This window comes from Callospermophilus lateralis, chromosome 4 (genome assembly GCF_048772815.1).
Source record: "Callospermophilus lateralis isolate mCalLat2 chromosome 4, mCalLat2.hap1, whole genome shotgun sequence".
NCBI lineage: Eukaryota > Metazoa > Chordata > Mammalia > Rodentia > Sciuridae > Callospermophilus > Callospermophilus lateralis.
In genome coordinates this window covers 72,418,201-72,438,275 of record NC_135308.1, presented here as the reverse complement: position 1 = coordinate 72,438,275, position 20,075 = coordinate 72,418,201, and the positions used below count along the sequence as shown (strand labels likewise).

General features: G+C 37.7%; 2 pseudogenes; one reads left to right on the top strand and one right to left on the bottom strand.

The window, feature by feature from the left end:
• LOC143398300 (protein tyrosine phosphatase domain-containing protein 1 pseudogene) overlaps nucleotides 1-432 on the bottom strand; it is a 49,969-nt pseudogene extending 49,537 nt beyond the window's left edge.
• A 10,641-nt stretch (nucleotides 433-11,073) lies between these two features.
• Nucleotides 11,074-20,075, top strand: part of LOC143398299 (antigen WC1.1-like) — an 81,695-nt pseudogene continuing 72,693 nt past the window's right edge.

Genomic DNA, 20,075 nt, shown 5'->3' with positions numbered 1-20,075 from the left:
ACAAAGGAACTTTGAGTTATCTGATAAGAGGGATCAGTGGGACTGGGTGTGGGCACTGACAGGAGAAGAGAGGCATGAGTAGGGAGAGGGAAAGGGCTTATCAGTAAAAGAGGTGAGCAGAGTGTGTGGGGGGAGGCTCAGAGGGATCTGGAGATCCCACCCATTGCAGCCAGGTGGGACCCATCCTGCCTGCCCATTGGAACCCAGCAGCAAAAGGGAGGCGAGCGCGAGTCGCGGGCTTGCGCCAAAGCTGCCCTGGCGCAATGAAGGTGAAGGACAGCGGCTTGCCCGCTGGCTGAGGTGGGATCCCAAGGCCTCTATAGGCTGCCAAGGGTGCACTACCAGCCGGTTTCGCCCGCAGCCTGGGGAAGGTGGAGCACCAGCGCACATGTCTGGTTGCCAGGCAGACTGAAAGCGCTCAGACAGGGCCATTGGCAGCCACAGCAGACAGGAAGAAGAGGGAGGAAAGGGGGATGTCTCCACGGAGGAATAGGAGGGAAAGTGTGCAGGCAGGGCTGCGGGTGGTGGCTGCAGCAGGGAGAGGGAGGGGAAGCGGACATGTTACTGCTTGGAGGGAGAGCAGACATGAAGAGGCGAGGGAAGCGTGCAGAGGGAAGATGAGGAGCAGAGAGCAGAAGGCAGGACGGGAAGACCTGGGAACCTCCTTCTACCCTTTCAGGAATTGGCAATAGTTAAAAAGGTCCCGGAGGAAATTTGGATCTAAGGAGCCTTCTGGAGGCCAATGATTATCATTATCTAGCATATATGTGGGCCAATCTTGGGTACAGAATCTGATAAGAATTTTGGGCTTGAGATCCGGGGAAAGAGAGAGAGTAGGAGAGAGAGTAGCCAAATTCTTAAAGAGACACTTGAGTGGTGAGGTTTCAGGTAGAGACGAGGGGGCACCCATAGTTAAAGAGTGGAGGAAGGGACAACAAAGGAAGAAAAAGAATTAACCTGGGCCATAGGGGCTTCCTGGAAGCGTAGAGCAGATGGAGGATCACTTGGGTGTACCCGAAGTGACTAGTCCACTGCGAGTAGGCACAGAGGGCACAGCTCGGTTGTCACCGACAAAGGGCAGTCTGTGTGACCCTGTAGGGTCCAGGCCGTGGGCAATGTGACATCAGGAAAGTTTTTCGACCGAAACTGGAGAGAGTCAAGAAAGAAAAGGGACAGAGCTCCAGCAGAATGCAGCTCCAGGCTGGAAGTTCAGATCAGCCCTGGCGGGGCGAGTTCCAGTGGGACGCGGCTTCTGCGGAGGAGAAAGAGACCAGGGAGCCTCTGGTATAAACCCAGAAGCCTCACACCCCAAAGGGAAGCTGCTCACCAGAAGGTCCACTGCCACCAGTTAAGGTCTTAGTGGGGTGCATTCCCTTCTCCCTACTGGGCATCAGGAGCTTGCCAGACGATCTAGTCTCCTGCTGCTAGTCAGAAGGGAGTTGGTGAGACGGGGAGGGGGAACTTACCTAAACTGGATCAGTGGTGAGTGCAGGGAGCCAGCACCCAAAAAGACAGACAAGGGTGAAATGTGTAGTTGGTGACAGCGGTGGCGAAGACGGGGCTCGCTTTGTCGAGTACACCGTTTCCCGGGTTTTCAGCACCACTATGAATGGAAGATACCACATGACACAAATCACCGGAGAGGTTCCGCTTTATTACAAAAGTCTGTGGGTTTATATAGATCTAAGGAGAGGTAGCAGGGCTGAGGTAGATAACGGGTCATCACCCATTTATTGGCAAGCTCTTCCATATGTCAGTTCCGGAGCCTAAGAAGTTAATTCTTATTGGGGCTAAGGTTTCCCACCTGCAGGATTTGAACATTGGCGCTGGCAGGAACCTTTTGTGCCAGTGAAAGAAAAAAGAGGAGAAAGAGGGTTGTTAGGCACCATGTTGGGGTTTTTCTCTGGGGTGTGCTGCCGTTATACATTTTCCCAACAATAGAAACAGAAGAATTGCCAAGACTAAACAAGATGGATATTTTTTACATTATTTTTTGTTCTGTTTTTCTTTTTGTGTAAAAGAGAAAATATTCTTTGAGAGTTTGATGCAAGTCAACAATAAACAATCTAGTTCTGTGTTTTACTAAGATTGATCTTTGAAAAACATTATAATTTCCTTATACTTATTGTTGAATTGAGTTTATTCTTTCTTTTGTGTTAGCGGCAGCATGATATATATTTTATAAAGTTATGTGCTTCTTTAACTGATAATATGCTTACCCTTCTCTTAAGAATGATATTTTTGCTATAAATAGAATTGTAACTCCAAAGTTGTTGGATTTTATTATTTTAAGATATTACTTTATTATTTTTTGTAAGCAACATTGCTATTAAAAAGTTTAGTATCAATTTGATTCTTGCATCCTAGAAGATCACATACCCATTTTTTTGGAAATTTTAACTTAGTACATTTTTAATGTTTCTTTTTAGTTAAACATGACAGTAGAATCCATTTTGACATACATGGAATAAAACTTATTCTAGTTTTTCTACTTGTGATTATCATTATTATACTTAAGTGGAAATATACAACTCTTTTCAAAATAAGACTTGTTTTTTATTTCTCTGCAATTTTCAACTAATAGTTCTTCATTTTTTTTCTTTTCTCCGGGCTTATGTTTTATTCTTTCTAGGACTTCTGATAAATATATACTCTATTACCTTTAATGTTTCAGCGAGAAGTTCTGCTTTTATACTCTCTTCTCACCTTCTTGGTAAATTGACATTCCAACTAAAAAAATTGTTCTTCAACTATATTCACCCTGTTTTTATTTTTTTTTAAATTGTTTAACATTTTAATTTAGTAACTTTTGTACTTCCCTGATGCGTCATGGGCAAATAGACTAGCTTTGCTGATTGCCACAAATGTCTGTGACTATAACACAAGTGATAAAATGAATTGGGGAAATGAATGATCAGAACTTCCCAAAATCCACACTGTCATTGCCTCCCAGATGCAGTCCTCTTATCAGACTAAAGCCCTTTCATCATGCATAACCCTTATTTACCAGTTTAATACAGGCTTCAACTACTCAAGGACAAATTTATTCTAATGTGCTTAATACTGTGGATAGTTACTCTTAGTATCACTATTAGTTCTCCAGAGTTGATTATGGAAGTTCACTGATTTGGCAGCAATATGGAGACATTGCCAATAAAACACATTATTTTATTTAAGAAAAAATATAGAGAACATGCTATAAATCTATGTCATCTTTTAGGCAAACTACATGACAAGCTATCAATTAACACATCAAATTCAAATTTCTAAAATTAAATTCCCCTTTATCTCTGATAAATTGGTGAGGCTGATAGTTTAGAAAATTATGTAGATGCCGTAGATATTTTAGATAACAAGTCACACCACAATTTACTGCCAAGTACAAATCAGCAAGTCCTCCTGCACTACTGGTAATCAGATATGACCTAAAGTGAAGGATGCTTTTCTGCTCATCATTATACCCATTTGCTGTTATAATCACAGTGATATATAACAGGAAGGAAATTTCTGATTTTATATATATATATATATATATATATATATATATATATATATATATATATGACAGCAGTTGCATTTTTATTCAGGAAATGGGGATGGGATGTGGGTAGCAGTCATAAAAGTTAATGCTGTATGTATACTGTATTACAGGAGATCAGTCAGTGCCCAATTATTATAATTTGATTCATTTTCCTAACTGTAAGTCTGCTGTGTTGACAAGGTTCCTATTACTCCCTATTACTTTCCTCACCAATCCCTGCCTAATGAAAATGAATGCTTAGCCAAGAAATCCTAATGTATTAGGAACTATAAAGTATCAAAATACTGTATCAATATTATGTCCTTTTTTACTCTATTTTTCACTTTACTTTAAATCCTGAATTAACCCCAAAATATCTTTTCATAATTCATGTCATTGTTGTGACTGGAAAGATAAGGTTGCTGCATGGTGAAATACATGTGACTGTAACTATAGGTGAGAGCCTGTCACAAGTTCCAGTCTCTTTCCATCTCCCTAAAGATGCCTAGAAATAAGAGAAATTATTTGAGAAGGTGATCTTCATTGAGAATCAAAATTTTGTCTTTGCAGGAAGACTTGGCAATTAATGACTCAAACTCATCCTCCCAGAAATGATGACTTCTGATATGCACCTCACTTTTACCTGTCTATGAGGAAGTATCCTCTGGGGTAAAGAACTTGTAAGGCCCAGGGCAAAATTAAAATGCAGAGTCTCTTGTGTAAAAACCACTAAGAAATTCAAGACAGTGACATTAGAGCAATCAGAGAGCACATGATGATACTGTGATGTCCCTTAGGTCTGATTCCTAGGAGAGTAACCCTGGCTATGTCCATCTAATTAATTTTACATAGATAAAGCTAAGAAATAATTGCAGACTCAGGAAGCCATTCATTTTTGTTACTGTTTCTTAGATCATCAGTCTTCCATCTTCTGAAAGCAGATAAGAGTCCCTGATGAAAAACATGAAGGTGATATGGACCTGTGGCTAGGGATGAGAAGAGGGACATCCTTGATCTAACAGTGACTTCTGTGCAACCTTAAGAAAGTCTCATGTTATCCAGTTTCAGTTACTTCATGTGTGAAGAATTATTTTGCCCTGCACACCTTGTGACCTCTTCAAGTTCTAATAATCCCAGAGTCTGTAATTAAAGACATATTGGATAGTTGTTAGAGGTACCAACTTCAAAAGTTGTTGGCATAAGTCCCTTGAAACAAAATGTTTAGTAGAGCCTAATAAATTTCTCTAAAATTGTATTTCTCCATTGACTCACCCTTAAGTTTTATGATTTTTTTTTAAATTTTTGATCTAATGGCATGCCTTAACTACATAAAAATTTAAATCTGAAATCATTACAGAAGCTATGAATATAGAGAACACAGACCAGTTCCTACTCTTTGAGGTCATGAGGTAGTCAAAACATGTCAGAAAAAGAAAAAGAAAATAGAGTGTGAGCGAGAATTATTTAAGTTAGAAAAGCAGTCATTCCATTCCTTAAAGGATGGTCCCACGAGAACCAGATGTTTCCTCTCAGAGGACAGATGTTCTAAATTTCATAAGCTCTATTATCCTCAATGTTTCCTCTATATAAAGCCATATTCTATCTCAACTCCCTCACCTCTCAGTGCACAAAGGCAGATATATTTCTGAGGTGAGATTCAGAAATGCTGGGTGCAGACATTGCCCCATAGACAGTGGAAATAACCCCAGATGATGGTTTATGGGGAGAACATGCTAGGGACATTCCCCTGACTCTGGCTCTTTCTCTTCCCTGGTCTCATTACCTCCATGGAAGTCTTTACATGCCACCTCACAGATAATATCACATGCAATCAAGATTGAGACAAAGGTTGAATAAGAAACATTATGAAATACCTTTATATAGACCAACCCTTGAGGTCTCTGGGACTGCTGTCAGATCAGCAGAGTCCCCATAGTCTTCATGTTCTCTGTGCTCTGAAGGACAAAATTCCTGTACATTAAAAAAAAAGACTCCCACTGTTGGCCTAACTTGGTTCTTGGTCCCATGTGCCCGACCCTACTGTTATCATACATTACACCATGTTTCCAAAGTCACTGAGGCTTAATGACTTTGTGACTTAGTGACTCAGTTTAGATAAGTACAAGTATCATTTTCCAGAAAACAGTAAGGACAAGATGCAGATTCACTAATCCCCATCACACTGGGCCCTTTTCACCTACTTCTCCAAAGCTCTCCTCATCCCAGGATCCTTGTGTTCTCTAAAGTCCTCGTTGCATATTATTTTCTTCCTGCACCAGGAAAATGAGAAAAAAAAGGAAAAGGCAAATTCCCAGGATAAAACTAAATATATTTGTTACAAAAAAGATCCCAGTTTTAGGATTTGATAGACCACTGGGGGGGAGGGCATATCTTGAATATAGAAAGGATGTGGGGGGTCCTGCCCCTTACTATCACATGTTGGCACTCAACATGATGAAGTCACAGCTTGGAGCAATGCTAAATTGTGACAGCCTGGTAGGGGCCTCAACCCAATTCCATGCTGTCTTAGATGTTAAATAAGAGAATGCTCATGAATACGTGTAGGCTTCATATCTGCCACAGATTAAAAATTCAGAGGCACAAGATCCAGCCCCTTTCACATCTGACTCACCTACACCTGAGCAGGGAGAGGAAAAGCTCAGAGCACAGTATTTGCTGAGTTTCTTCAGCTGGTTCTTCCTAAATCAATCAAAGAAAACAGAGAGTTTTCCTGAAGAGACATCTTTTCCCTTTTTTGAAGGACTAAGGGTCCCTATGGGCATTTTCTGTCCTGTCTGAAATGTGTGCTTCAGAGGGAAAGAGATTCTCTCTACTCTCACATGGGGACAAATGGAGGGAACCCTGTACCTGTTTGATAATAAAACAAATTTTCCCTATACCCTAAGTAGAGAGAGAATTGGGGTTCTCTAGCCATCTCCAGGACATTGACCATGAATTTCTTTCCTCTGCGTTGCTCGGAAGTGCCAGGCCCTGTCCTCTAAAAGTCCTGGAGAATCCAGCCACAGCTTCACCTATAGTAAGAGAGCTTTGCTCCAGGGAAACACTTTTTCAAAGAACATTTTTACATCCTGTTATGGTTTGGATCTGTGATGTCCCCTCAGTGCTCATATGGCAGAGGAAGTTTCAAGGTAACACTTCATTAAGGATGTGGCATGGATATTTCTGGCTGTAGGTAGCTAGCTTTGCATTTAAAATCAGAGTAAAGAAGTAGAGCAAAAAGATTAGCAAAAACCTACAGTTGTCCAGAATATCACTTGTAAAACCGAAGTGGACACCCCAGGAAGTTAGAGGTGCCAAGAATGTGGAATGTCTGCTGAGGAAAGCTGCAAGAAATTGAGTAGAGTCAGCCCCCAAAATGTCATGTGGCCTGCAACTGGCAAGGTCATAGAGGCAGGAATGCTTAAACCCTAGAAGCTCACAGTCCACCACCATGGTCCCCAGATGCCAGCATATGGAGCTAAAGTTTGCCCTCCTGGGTTTCAGTCTTATTTTGATCCAATTCTTCCTTTATATCACTCTCTTCCTCCCTTTTGGATAGGAACGTTTACCTACCCACCATTGTATTTTGAACATATGCAACTTGTTATATTTTAAGTTTTGCAGCCAATAGCTGCATTGGGTCTCAGAGGAGACTTTGGACGTGGACTATTAAGAAATGCTGGGACTTCTAAGACTATGGAGATTCTTGACTGAATGCATTGTACATTGTGAGATGTCCATGAGATTTTGGGGATCAGGAACAAAATAGGATGGTTTCAATCTTAAGAGTCCCCCCCTCAAAGGCTTATATATTGAAGACTTCAGGCCCAGTGCAGCATTGTTCAGAAGTGGAGCTTTGTGGAAGTGATTAAATCATGGGAACTCTAACCTGATCAGTGGATTAATATTTTTTGTTTGGTTGGTTGGTTTTTTGAGAGAGAGAGAGAGAGAGAGAGAGAGAGAGAGAGAGAGAGAGAGAATTTTTTAATATTTATTTTTTAGTTTTCAGTGGACACAAAATCTGTTATTTGGTGCTGAGGATTAAACCCAGCACCCGGTGCATGCCAGGTGAGCGTGCTACCACTTGAACCACATCCCCAACCCTGGATTAATCTTTTGATAGATTCATAACTTAAATGAATTACTCAGAGTTGATGGAAATGGTAGGAACTGGAACCTAGATGAATGGGAGTGTGCTCTTAAGGACTATATCATGTCCGTACCCCTTCTCCCAACCCCTTCCCTCTTCTCTCCCTCCTGGCAGCCATGAATTGAGCAGATTTTCTCTGTCATGCCTTTCCACCATGACCCCAAGCAATTGAACAACCGAACCATAGAGTAATCTCTGAAATTGTGAGCCATAATGAATCTTTCCTTCTTTAAGTTGTTTTTCCAAAGTATTTAGTTACAGTGATGAAAAGTTGACTAACAATGCTACTATTTCCCTGGGATGTAAATACAAAGATGAAGCTGGATATGGTGGTGCATGCCAGTATTCCCAGAGGCTCAGGTAGCTGAGGCATGAAGATCACAGGTACAAGCCAGCCTCAGCAATTTAGCAGGTCTCTAAGAAACTTAGTGAGACCCTCTCTCAATATAAAACACTTCAAAATGGCTTGGGGATGTTGCTTTGTGGTTAAATGTCCCTGAGTTTGATCCATGATACCAAAAAATAAAATAAAATAAAAATATTGCAAGTAGAAACAAAGGGAAAAACCATTACCAAGGGACATTGCAAAATGTGGTCTATAGACAATGGAATATCATGCAGCTGTATAAGGAAGGAAATCCTGTACCAGCTACCACATGGATTAAGCTTAAAGATCAATTATACATTTAAAATCATTTTTAGATAATAAATTTTGTGTGTTTTCCCACAAGTAACAAATAAATGGAATTGTTACATACTAACATTAAACAAAAATAAAATTTAGAAACATTAAAAATGTTATTGGCAGTAACCAAATAAGACATATTTATTTATATGTTCAAAAAGATATATCCAAGATTTGAATGTAGAAAGATTTAAAAGGTATACAGGACATTTAAAAAGACAAATGGAGAGACATCTCTATGCATGGATTAGAAAATCATTAGATTTATGTGAATTTCTATCAAAAGTTTTGTATAAATAAGAAGCTTTCTTTAAAATTTATGCAAAAAGAAAATGAATGAGAATATCTAAAAATGGGGAAGAAATAATAAAATGGGAGGAGTCAGTGTGTGCACTATCAAGACATTTACAGCTATGATAATGCAGACCATCTGGCGTAAGTGAAGGAACTGGCATGTTAGTGGATGGAACAGATCCGAGAACACAGAAACAGACTTAACAGTCAACTGAGTTTTATAAAGATGCAAAAGCAGTTCAGTGGAGAAAAGCTAGCCTAGATGTAGTGATGCAATTAGGCATCCATGAACAAAGAAAGCAACTGATCCTTACCTGAGTTTCACTCCTTATACAAAAATTAACTGAAAATGCAACTTGGGTTTAAGTATAAAATGTAAAACCACAAAACTTTTAAAATATAATGTAAGAGAAAAATCTCTGTGATCTAGGGCTGTGCAGACAGTGATTAGATGACACCAAAAGCATGATCTTATTATAAAGGTAAAAATTGGTAAATTAGAATTAATCATAATAAAAAACTTTTTCTCTAGAAAATTCCAAGAAGATGGAAAGACAAGCCTTAGACTGAGAGAAAATATTTGCAAAACAAATATCTGATAAAATTATATTTAAAATATATATAAATTTCTCAAAACTAAAACAAAAATATTCAGTAAGAAAATTGGCAATACATCAACAGACAATTCAATAGAGATGATATATAAATGCCAAATAAGCACATGAAAAAATGTTCAGCAAAACTGGCCATTAAAGAAACAATTTAAAACTATGGCATAATATCACTGTAATCTATTCAAGTCGAAAAAATGAAAAATACCAACTACTAAATGTAATACTGGATGCAAAAAATTAGATCTCTCATGGTTGCTGGTGACAGTGTCAAGTTCCTTGTTTTGATACTGTATTATTTTTTTAAAACACATAAATTTTGGGTAGAAAATGATGAAGAGTATGTGGGACACCTCTAGTTCTACAACTACTTAAAATCTATAATCATGTCAGAGTGAAATTGTTTTTAAAAGCAGTATGCAACTATGTTTCTATAAGAAATAAATTATAAATGTGCAAAGGAAAAGGATACAAAGAGATACAATGAGAACACATTACTCATAATAAAGTTGGTATAACTACATTCATATAAGTAAAAGTAGACACCAATACAAAAGCTATGACAATAATCAATAAAGGACTTTTCATGACAAGAAAATGCAAAGTTTGTGAAGAAAACAAAACCACCATAAATACTTGGGCATATAATGGCAGAGCATCAAAATCCACGAAGTCTGGATGATACAAGCGAAGGGGAAATAGATAAGAGTTTCCATTTTAAGTGGGATGTTTTCGTATCCCTGTCTCCGTAATCTATCAAGTAAGTAGACAACACTTCAGGAGGATGCCATACTGGGTAGAGGTTGAGCAGACGTCAGAAGAGAATGTGAAAGTGAATTAAGCAATTTATATGAGAATGCAGGAAAGAAGCGGAGGTATAGAAAGAATTGCTGAAAAGGAGGACCCAGGAGCAGGGTCTAAAAGGACAAAAATACCAATAGGATGCAAAAAAAATCCTGTTAGCAGGGTCCATGTATCCCATAAAGACTGGAGTGTCAGAGGGAGAAGAGCTGAATTGTAAATGAGAAGTGAACTTATAACTTATTTTTAATCTCTGATCCCACCATGTCCCAGGGAAGTGCAATTTATTCTCATGTGAAATTGGTAAAAATTATCTGAGATATGACTGAAGGAGAGGAAGACCATCAGTAGAGCTATGGATAGGCTTTACTTATGACCTAGAAATGAAGAGGGAGGGAAGTTAAGCCTACAGGATCAGCACTCACATTGTGATGTCCAACTCACCTTTGTTCATTCCCCCAAAGTCTTTTTATCTTTCTAATCCCCTTCCTTTTTTCCTCTTACATTAAGGACATCTTGATTCCTTGCAGCCACAACATGCTGGTCCTGTGACATTGGAATCCTAGGTCTCACTCAACAAAGGTCATCTTTTCTTGATTCCACTAGTTAATGGAATGGACCCAAAAGCTTGTACCTGACTAATGCTAGCAACTGGATGGAACCTGCCATTGAAACAAACCCCTGAAGTAAAAAAAAAATGCTTTTCTCTATCAGTCCTGAGAACAGAAAGAAATCTGATATCAAAAAGATGCCTATTTCATATAAGGAGATACTTAAGATTCAGCATCTAATTGATGTTTTAACTTCAGAAAGTTTCCTTTTCTTATAGTGTCTGAGGGCAGGGAAGATGTTAAACACAGTTTCTATTGGCTCCCAGAAGATGGCCATGTCAGTGGCTGGCACTATATAATCCCCTTCCTGTGGTAGGAGCCCCATCAAAAGTTGGGAGGGCTCCCTAGTTCATCTGGGGAAGCCGATGCTGTGACCAGAGGACACAAGGAGCAGAAGAACCATGCAGGCACACTACCTTCTCCAGGGACTTGATTTTCTCCTTTTTACTGTCATAGTGGATGCTAAAGGTAAGCATAGCCCCACTTTTTAAGACCAGGAAGATGCTGGATTAGCTCCAAGACTCTGGGAAATGGTCCTTGGGATCCTAAAGACAATGTCTATTTATCATCATTGGGTTTTCACCTAATATGATCTGAAGTGATAGTAAATGTTGATTTTTCTTCTGTGGGGTCTGTTATTGAAGAACAACGATTGGATTTTGTAAAGATATACAATTTGTTCCCAGAACAAATTATGAGACTATATTTTGGATTTCTACAATGACATCTAAAAACTCACTTCACAGTTGGAGGCTGAGGGATGACCTCAGGCTGGAACTGTTCCTCCGGTACTCTATAATATGCTAACTTATGTATTGGTTTTTCTGCCCTTCTGGCCACTGAACTTGTCCATTTTGTGTATGAAAGAGAGAGAGACGAGAGAGAAAGAAGGGCTACAGAGAGGGTGATGTACTTAAACAGAGAAGGGGGAGAGATAAACAGAAAGAAAAACACAGGGGGAGAGGAGAAAGAGGAGAAAGATGAGAGAGAAGGGAGGAAAGATTGAAAATTAGAAACAGAGACAGATACAGGGTGGGGGTACAGAGAGGTGGAGGGATAGAGGGAGAGAGGGAGAGAAAGTGATGGGTGAAGGAACTTTTAAGTAAAAGTGTGAGCAGGACCATGGCTGCCCACTGGAAGTCAGCTGTTTAGACAGGATTCCATAGAAATCACTCTGAGCCAATTTGCTGAATTTGATAGTGAGGACAGTTTTGGTGATGATATATGTGTATTTGCACATGACAAGGGCAGATGTAAACCTTGGTGCCTATAAAGAACCCCACCTCCAACATAGACTGCAATTATACCACAGATAACCCTGCACCTGCACTCTGAGCCTGACATGAGATTCTTTTTCTTCCTCACAAACCCACAGCTCAGGCATTTTCTGATTTACTATCGTGTTTCCCCTGCCCAGCATACTTGGCAAAACTTTATCTTTCTGCAGATTTTTTTTCTCTTCCTATCACTTGGATTGATGGCCTTCTGATTCCATTGTGCAGAAAAAAAAATCTACACCAGCTGTAGAAGGTCATGGATGAATTGATGTTAGCACTGTAGGCAGAGAAGGGATCCAGCCTTAGAGACTTCAGCATGAGCCTCTTGTGATCCAATTTTCCCTTCCCTGTGGGTACTTGAGCTTGTTTTCTCACATGCCAAGAATCTGCTGCTTAGAAGAGCCCTGTGCTTGTGAAAGTATTCTGGTGAATTTTTTCCCTTGTGGTTTCCTCTGACCTTGCCTGAAATCTGGTCAACACTGGGCCTGTGGCTCAGTGGAGTTAGGTTACCAGCATTTAAGCTCCTGAAATGGGAATAATCTAACCATATCCCTGGAGAATCAGCTATTCTAGTTATAGGTGTTGGTCCTGCCTGCTTCAACAATGTCCCTCACGTATCTGTCTCTACTCAATTTTTCTTCCCTTTTCCAACCCCTCTGTTCAGAAGTCTCTGTCCTTCTTTGAGAAACTCTACCCCTCCCAACAAAAACAAGAGGTTCTACTCCTCATTCCCTTACTATATGTCTAGTAACATCCAGTTCCTTGAGTTCTAGCCAAAAGCCCATCATGGTTTCCTGTCTGCAAAGCTGTCTGGCTCTTAGGGGTGGGGATGGACTCAAAATGAAATGTAAAATTAATGTTCTGATTCCATTTTGGTCTCTATCAGCAACATCAGTGAATGAATTTCTCATCAGGCTGAGAATAAATTATACCTCTTTCAAATAAACATAGTTTTTCTCAGAGACAAAATTATCCTAAAAGGATGAAAACATCAAAACGTATGTTCACATATTGAAGCACTTGCTTCAGATGAATTTGTCCCATCTTCTTGAAAAATTTCAACATTGGAATAATGCTGCAAGTGCATTAAAAATTCCTCAATCCTAGAAAATGTTATAAGACCCTTTACTGCCAGTAGTCCAGGTGACCACAACAGCCTGCCAGATCACTTGACACTTTCTGTGGCACAGATTTAATACCTCCCACATTGCTCCTCAATAGAGTTCCAAGGTATAACACACTCACAAGGGCTCCCCTCAGAATTCATCTGAGAACTGCCCAATTTCTTCTGCTGGCTTATATCTTACATATCAAGGCCATACTGGTGTCAAGACCTGTTCCCTAGTTGTTCTGTGGAGTATTTTCTCTGTATACTGGAGGGTTCCCTAGAGTACCTAGTACACTGCATTACTAGATGTAATCATTCTTCATTGTGCCTTAACAGGCACCAGTGCTACAACAGGGGGCACACTTCTCAGTGACACAGCACAGTGGTGGAGGTGGACAACCAAACCAGTTCTAATGATAAACTATGATATATACAATAATTAAGAAAGTAAAGGCTGCTGTGGGAACACAATAGGGAGTCAGCTAACCTACTCAGAAGTGGTCAGAGAAGGCTTCCTGAAAGAAACAGAAATACAAAGGGACATAGCATATTTTGGAATTGAAATTGTTTTTAGATATAAAACTGTATATACACACCCACAACATCTACATAATGCTATAACAGAAGTCCCTACATTTGTGTGTGCACACACATTTATTAATATAATCATAATTTCCATATTATTATTAATTTTTCCATTTTGGGCAAATGCTAACCAATGAGTAGGTAAAGAAATATATATGTTCCACTGTTCTTAGAATTCTGTTAAGTTTATAATTTTCATCTTAAAACAACATTTGGGACTAATAAAGTCTCATGAAAATTATATTACTGATATAGTTTAGCATAATCATAGAGGGTTTGATCTCTGAAATCTGATGGCCTGGCTTTGAATCTTCATTTTAAATTTTCATTGAAGTATTAAAATATAGAAGAGTTCCAAGTCTCAAGCTCTAGGAATTTTTGTGAAGTGAATACATGTAAACAATACAGAAATCAAGCAATAAAATATTAACAACTAAAAGACAACTTCATGCCTAATTTCAGGCAAGGTGACCAGCTCCCTGACTTTTAACCCCACACATTAATTGGCCTACATGGATGCATTCATACAGTATATGACACTTTGTTCCTCATTCTGTTTGTTCAACATTATAGACTTGGGTGAGAGGATACAAAGTGGCAGATATGTAACATGAACAAGCCTAGAGCTCTAACACCCAACAGGAGGACTATAGATAATAAAACTGAGCTCTTTCAGGGATTCACGCTAAATGACTAGATTTTAGCTGCTCTTGCCAAAGGAAAAAAAAGCAAAACAAAATTTGGGTAAGTATGTGGTTTGTTGGCTATGGTATTTTGCTTCACTATAGTAAACATATATGTGGATATATGTTTATATATTGTAAATATATATATATAAAATTTACCATGGCATCATGTAACATACATTAAATATACCCAATAACATTTATTTTTCAATACTTTATTCATTTTACTAAATAATAACTTTTATTGTGTGGATATATCTCAATTTCTTTATCCATTCACCTGTTATGAAACAGCTGAGTGACATCCTAGTTTTGTTACTATAAATAAAAATGTTAGGAACATTCATTGCTTTGGAATATTATTGAAGTTGTCACATCATATTGCCAGTATCTTTCTTTTAATGTAACAGCTAGAGATTTCCAAAGTTAATACAACTATTCCCATGACTACAAATCCTCTCTAACTCTTGCTATTTGCTCTTTTAGAAGTTACTGTGAAGAAGTTTAATTCTCTTTGGATCTAACCTTAGTTACTAATGATTTTCAGTACCTTTTGTGTCTTCATTGGACATTCTTACATTTTACTCAGGAAGGGAGGCATAACATGAGAATTTGATTCTAGGCTCCTATTAGGTTCCAGTGACCTATATGATTATCCTTATGCCAGTACCATACTGTTTCAATATGGTAGATTTATAGCAGATCTTGAAGTAAATGGTCTGATGTATCTCTTTCAAAAAACCATCCTGATTTTTGTTGCTACAATAAGATGATTTAATTTTTATATTGTGTTCATGTCTGGTAGCTTTATAAGTACTGGCAGATATTTACAGATTCCTTATTTCACATACACACTCATATTGTCTGAGAATAAACTGAATTTTATTTCATATTTAATAAGCTATATACCTGTTCTTTATTTTTCTTGCCTTTTCTGGGGACTCCAATACAAAGTATGGAATTTTTAAGAGAGAATGTTGTTGTAGCTTAATGAGATTCTCTTTTATTCCTATTTTCCTGAGAATTTTTTTTAAAGGGATATTAAATTTTACCAAATGTTTTCCATCCATCTATTGAAACAATCTTGCATTTTCTTATTTACTCTATTAATATGGTAAATTACTTTCATTTACTTTTTTAAAAAAACCAACATTGCATTCCTGGGTAAACCTCATTTGGTCCTGGTGCATTATGCTGTTTGTGTATTGTTGAATATAACTTGTTGTGTTTTGCTGAAGATTCTTTTGTCTATATTCATGGAGAATATTGCTTTGCAGTTAACTTGTTTTCTTCTAATGCCTTGATTTTGACATTATGTTTTAATGACATCATAAAATAAATTAGAAAGTGCTCACTTTTTTTCTGAAAAGTAAAACAAAACCTGGAAATCCTATAATTTTCCTATGAGGTATAATTCACCACTGAAGTCTTCTGGTCCTGTGGGGTTTTTGTGGGGAGGTTTTAAATAATAATTCAACTTGGTTATAAACTTGGTATTTTAGTGATTTTTAACAAATATATAAAAACATAAAATGCACACATAATTTATGGGATACCAGGTGATTTATTCTACACATATATTATGCAATATTTAAATCAGGTTAAACATATCTACTTCTCAAATATTTATACTTTCTTTGTGGTGAAACCTTTCAAAATCCATAGTTGGAGCTTTTGAAACATGGAGGACAATAACATTATCGATAGTCACCCTGCTGTTCAAGAGCACAAAAGAAATTTTTTCTCCTATCTAGATACATAACCTGGAGCCCCTCACCAGCCTTTCCCCATCAACCCCTCTCTCCAGGCCTCCAGTCTCACCAGCTGCTTCCATCCCACTCTTCATTTTAGTGATACTGACTTTTTTATAGTGCTCATCTCAGACATCTCACTTGTCACTTATCCTTCTGTACTCTGCCTGTTTCACTAAACCATGATGTCTACTTGCATCTGCACCTTTTAAAATAGCAGAATTTCATGCCTTTTGGTGCTAAATAATATCCTGTTGTGCATATACACCACATTGTCCACATTCTGACACTTGTTAGTATTTTTATTTTTTATAATAGCCATTCTTATTAGAGTAAGAAAATATTCCATTGTCCTTTGGTTTGCTACTCCTTGAAGATTAGTGATGGTGAGCATATTTATATATACCTGGTGATACACGCACACACACACACACACACACATATATTGGTGGTGGTTCTGGATATTGAACTCAGAGCCTTGTGCTGGCGAGGCAAGCACCCTACAAACTGAGCTATACACCAGCCCCCTTTGTATATATTTTGAGAAGTAACTGTTTTGATCTACATCACATACTTTATCAGGTCATTTTTTTATATATCTGTTTTAAAAAATATGTTCTGGACATTAATCCATTTTCATATGCATATTTTACACATATTTTCTCCTGTTATGTAGACTGTCTCTTCACTCTGTTGAGTGTTTCCTTTACTATGTTGAAGACTTTAGCTTTTTTTGTAAATCTCATGTGCCTATTTTTACTTTTTTTCCTGTTCTTTTGATGTAATGTCCAAAAATTTTTTGCCCATTTTCTGAATCCTGAAGAATGTCTCCTATTTTTTGTAGTAGTTTCACAGTTTGCATTTAAGTCTTTAATCCACTTTAAGACGATTTTTGTATCTGGTGAGAGATAAGGATCTAGGTTTTTTTTCCTTTTCTTTTTTTAATATTTATTTATTTCTTAGTTACAACATGATAGACCCAACCTGATCTTTTATTAAAATTGGGAGCCATCTTGCCACAAAGCCATGAAAAGATAATTTCGGCTTTACTATAAATTACTGCAAATTCTGAACCTGCTTGGAATGCCTGTCCGTGCCTTGAACTCACCCCATGCCTGGCTCTCTGACCAGATAGCAGCCCTCTCTGAAACTTTAGTGATGCCTCACAAATCTTGGCCTTCCCTAGCCAGACAACGACCCTCTCTGAGGCTCTAATGGTCCTCATAAATTCTGATGTTGGGGCCAGCAAAAAAATGTAAACTACCATTAGTGTGATGCTTGTCAGGGTTCTGTTATCTGTAACCCCCTTTTGTGTAACTTTCTGGGCTATAAAGCTGGGCTGTAGGAAAGGTGGGGTTGCTATCATATTCCCGCCATTTGGGGAGGGAGAGGCAGCCCGGCCAGTCGAAATAATAAGCTTGCTTTAATTTGATTTTAATTGGAGTCAGTGGTCTTTTCTTGCGTCCTGGTCTAACAAACATCCCCGTTTGTATGTGGTGCTGAGGATCAAACCCAGGCCGCACGCATGCCAGGCGAGCACGCCACCACTTGAGCCACATCCCCAGCCCTGGGTTTTTTTCTTTTGAATGGGGTTATCCATTATTTTCACCAGTGTTTATTGAAAAGACTGTCCTTCCTCCAATGCATGTTCTTAGCACATGTATCCAAAGTCAGTTGACTATGGATGTATAAATTTACTTCTGGGATACATATTCTGTCCTGTTGTTCTGTGTTTCTGTTGTTATGCCAATAACCTGCTTTATTGATTACTGCAGCTTAATAGTACATTTAGAAATTCAGTACTGTAATGAGTCCTGTTTTAGTCTTTGGCTCAAAATGGCTTTGCATATTCAAGGTTTTTTCATTATTCTGTATAATATTTTGAGATTGGGTTTTTCTAGATATGTGAAGAATACCACTGGTATTTTGACAGGAATTGGCTTGAATCTGTAGATTGATTCAGATAGAAATGTTGACTCTTGATCTATAAACATAGCATGACTTTCCGCTTTGTTTTTTTGTATATGTCCTCTTCAAAATCTTTTATTAATGTTTTATACTTTTTATTATAGAAATCTTCTCCTTCTTTAGTTAAATTTATTTTTAAGTATTATTTATAGATATTATGAATGAAATTGATTATTGATTATGTTACAGATATTTTATTAATGGAAAACCACAAGATTATAAATTTTCATATATTGATTGTGTATTCTACAAATTTACTGAATTTATTTTCTAGTTTCAATAGTTGTTGTCGTTTGAGGGAGTCTTTCAGGTTTTCTGTATTAAGAAATTGTGATCTGCAAACAAAAATTTGACATCCTCTTTTGCAATTTGAATTCCCTTTATTGTTTTCTCTTACCTGGTTGCTCCAACTAGGATTTCAGTACTAAGTTGAACAAAATTCATTGAAGTGGATATTATCGTTTTGTTCTAGATTTTAGGAAGAAAGATTTTGAGTTCTCCCATTCAGTAACATTTTACCTGTTGGCATATTATGAATAGCCTTTTCTATGTTAAAGAATGCTTTTCTATTTCTAATTTATTCAGATTTTTATTGTAAAGGAATGCTGAATTTTATTCAAGGCCTTTATTGCATTTGTTATTATATAATTTTATATAATTTTAGTATCATATGATTTTTGTCCTTTTTTCTGTTGATGTGTTGAATCATGTTTAAAGTCTTGGGTTTGTTAAACCACATTTGCATCCAAGATAAATCCCAATTGATTATACTACTAATCTGTTTAATGAGCTGTTAGATTTGCTAGTATTTTGTTGAGGTTTTTGACATCTATACTTATCAAAGGTGTTGGGTCTATAGCTTTTCTCTTTTTTGTATGTCCTTCTCTAATGTTGCTATGAGAGAATTCAGGCCTCTGAGAATGAGTTTAGAAGAATTCTCTCATCTATTTTTTGAAATGATTTAACATATTGATATTAGTTCTTCTTTAAACCTTTCTGGGTAACTCAGTATTGAAGTCATATGCCCTTGGAATTTTCTTTTTTTCAATCTTTTTTAATTTATTTTTTTAAAATACATGACAGCGGATGCATTACGATTCTTATTATACATATAGAGCATCATTTTTCATATTGTTATATATAAAGTATGTTCATGCTAATTCATGCCTTAATTCATGTACTTTGGATTTTTTGCATTACAATTGTTAATACACATATATACCACAATTTTTCATATCTCTGTTTGTATACAAAGTATGTTGACACCCAATTCAGTTCTTCATACATGTACTTTGTATAATCATGTCCATCACATTCCACCATCCTTGCTAATCCCCTGCCCCCTTCCTTTCCCTCTCACCTCTCTTCCCAATCTAGAATTCACCTAATCCTCCCATGTACCCCCTCCCTACCCCACTATGAGTCAGCCTCCTTATATCAGAGAAAACATTCAGCATTTGGTTTTTGGGGATTGGCTGACTTCACTTACCATTATCTTCTCCAACGCCATCCATTTACCTGCAAATGCCATGATTCTATTTGCTTTTAATGTTGGGTAAAATTCCACTGTGTATATATACCACATTTTTTTTTTTATCCATTCATCCACTGAAAGACTTCTAGGTTGGCTCCACAGTTTAGCTATTGTGAATGTGCTGCTATAAACATTGATGTGGCTGTGTCCCTGTAATATGCTGTTTTAAGGACTTTGGGTATAGTCTGAGGAGAGGAATACCTGGGTCAAATGGTAGTTTCATTCCCAGATTTCCAAGGAATGTCCATACTGCTTTCCATATTGGCTGTATCAATTTGCAGTCCCACCAGCAATGTATGAGTGTACCTTTTTTCCTACATTCTTGCCAACACTTATTGTTGTTTGTCTTCATAAAAAGCAATCATGAAAATCATCTGGAAAATAAGAGACCCAGAATACCTAAAGAAATCTTTAGCAGGAATAATGAAACAGGTGGCATTGCTATACCAAACCTTAAACTATACTACAAAGCAATAGTAACAAAGACAGCATGG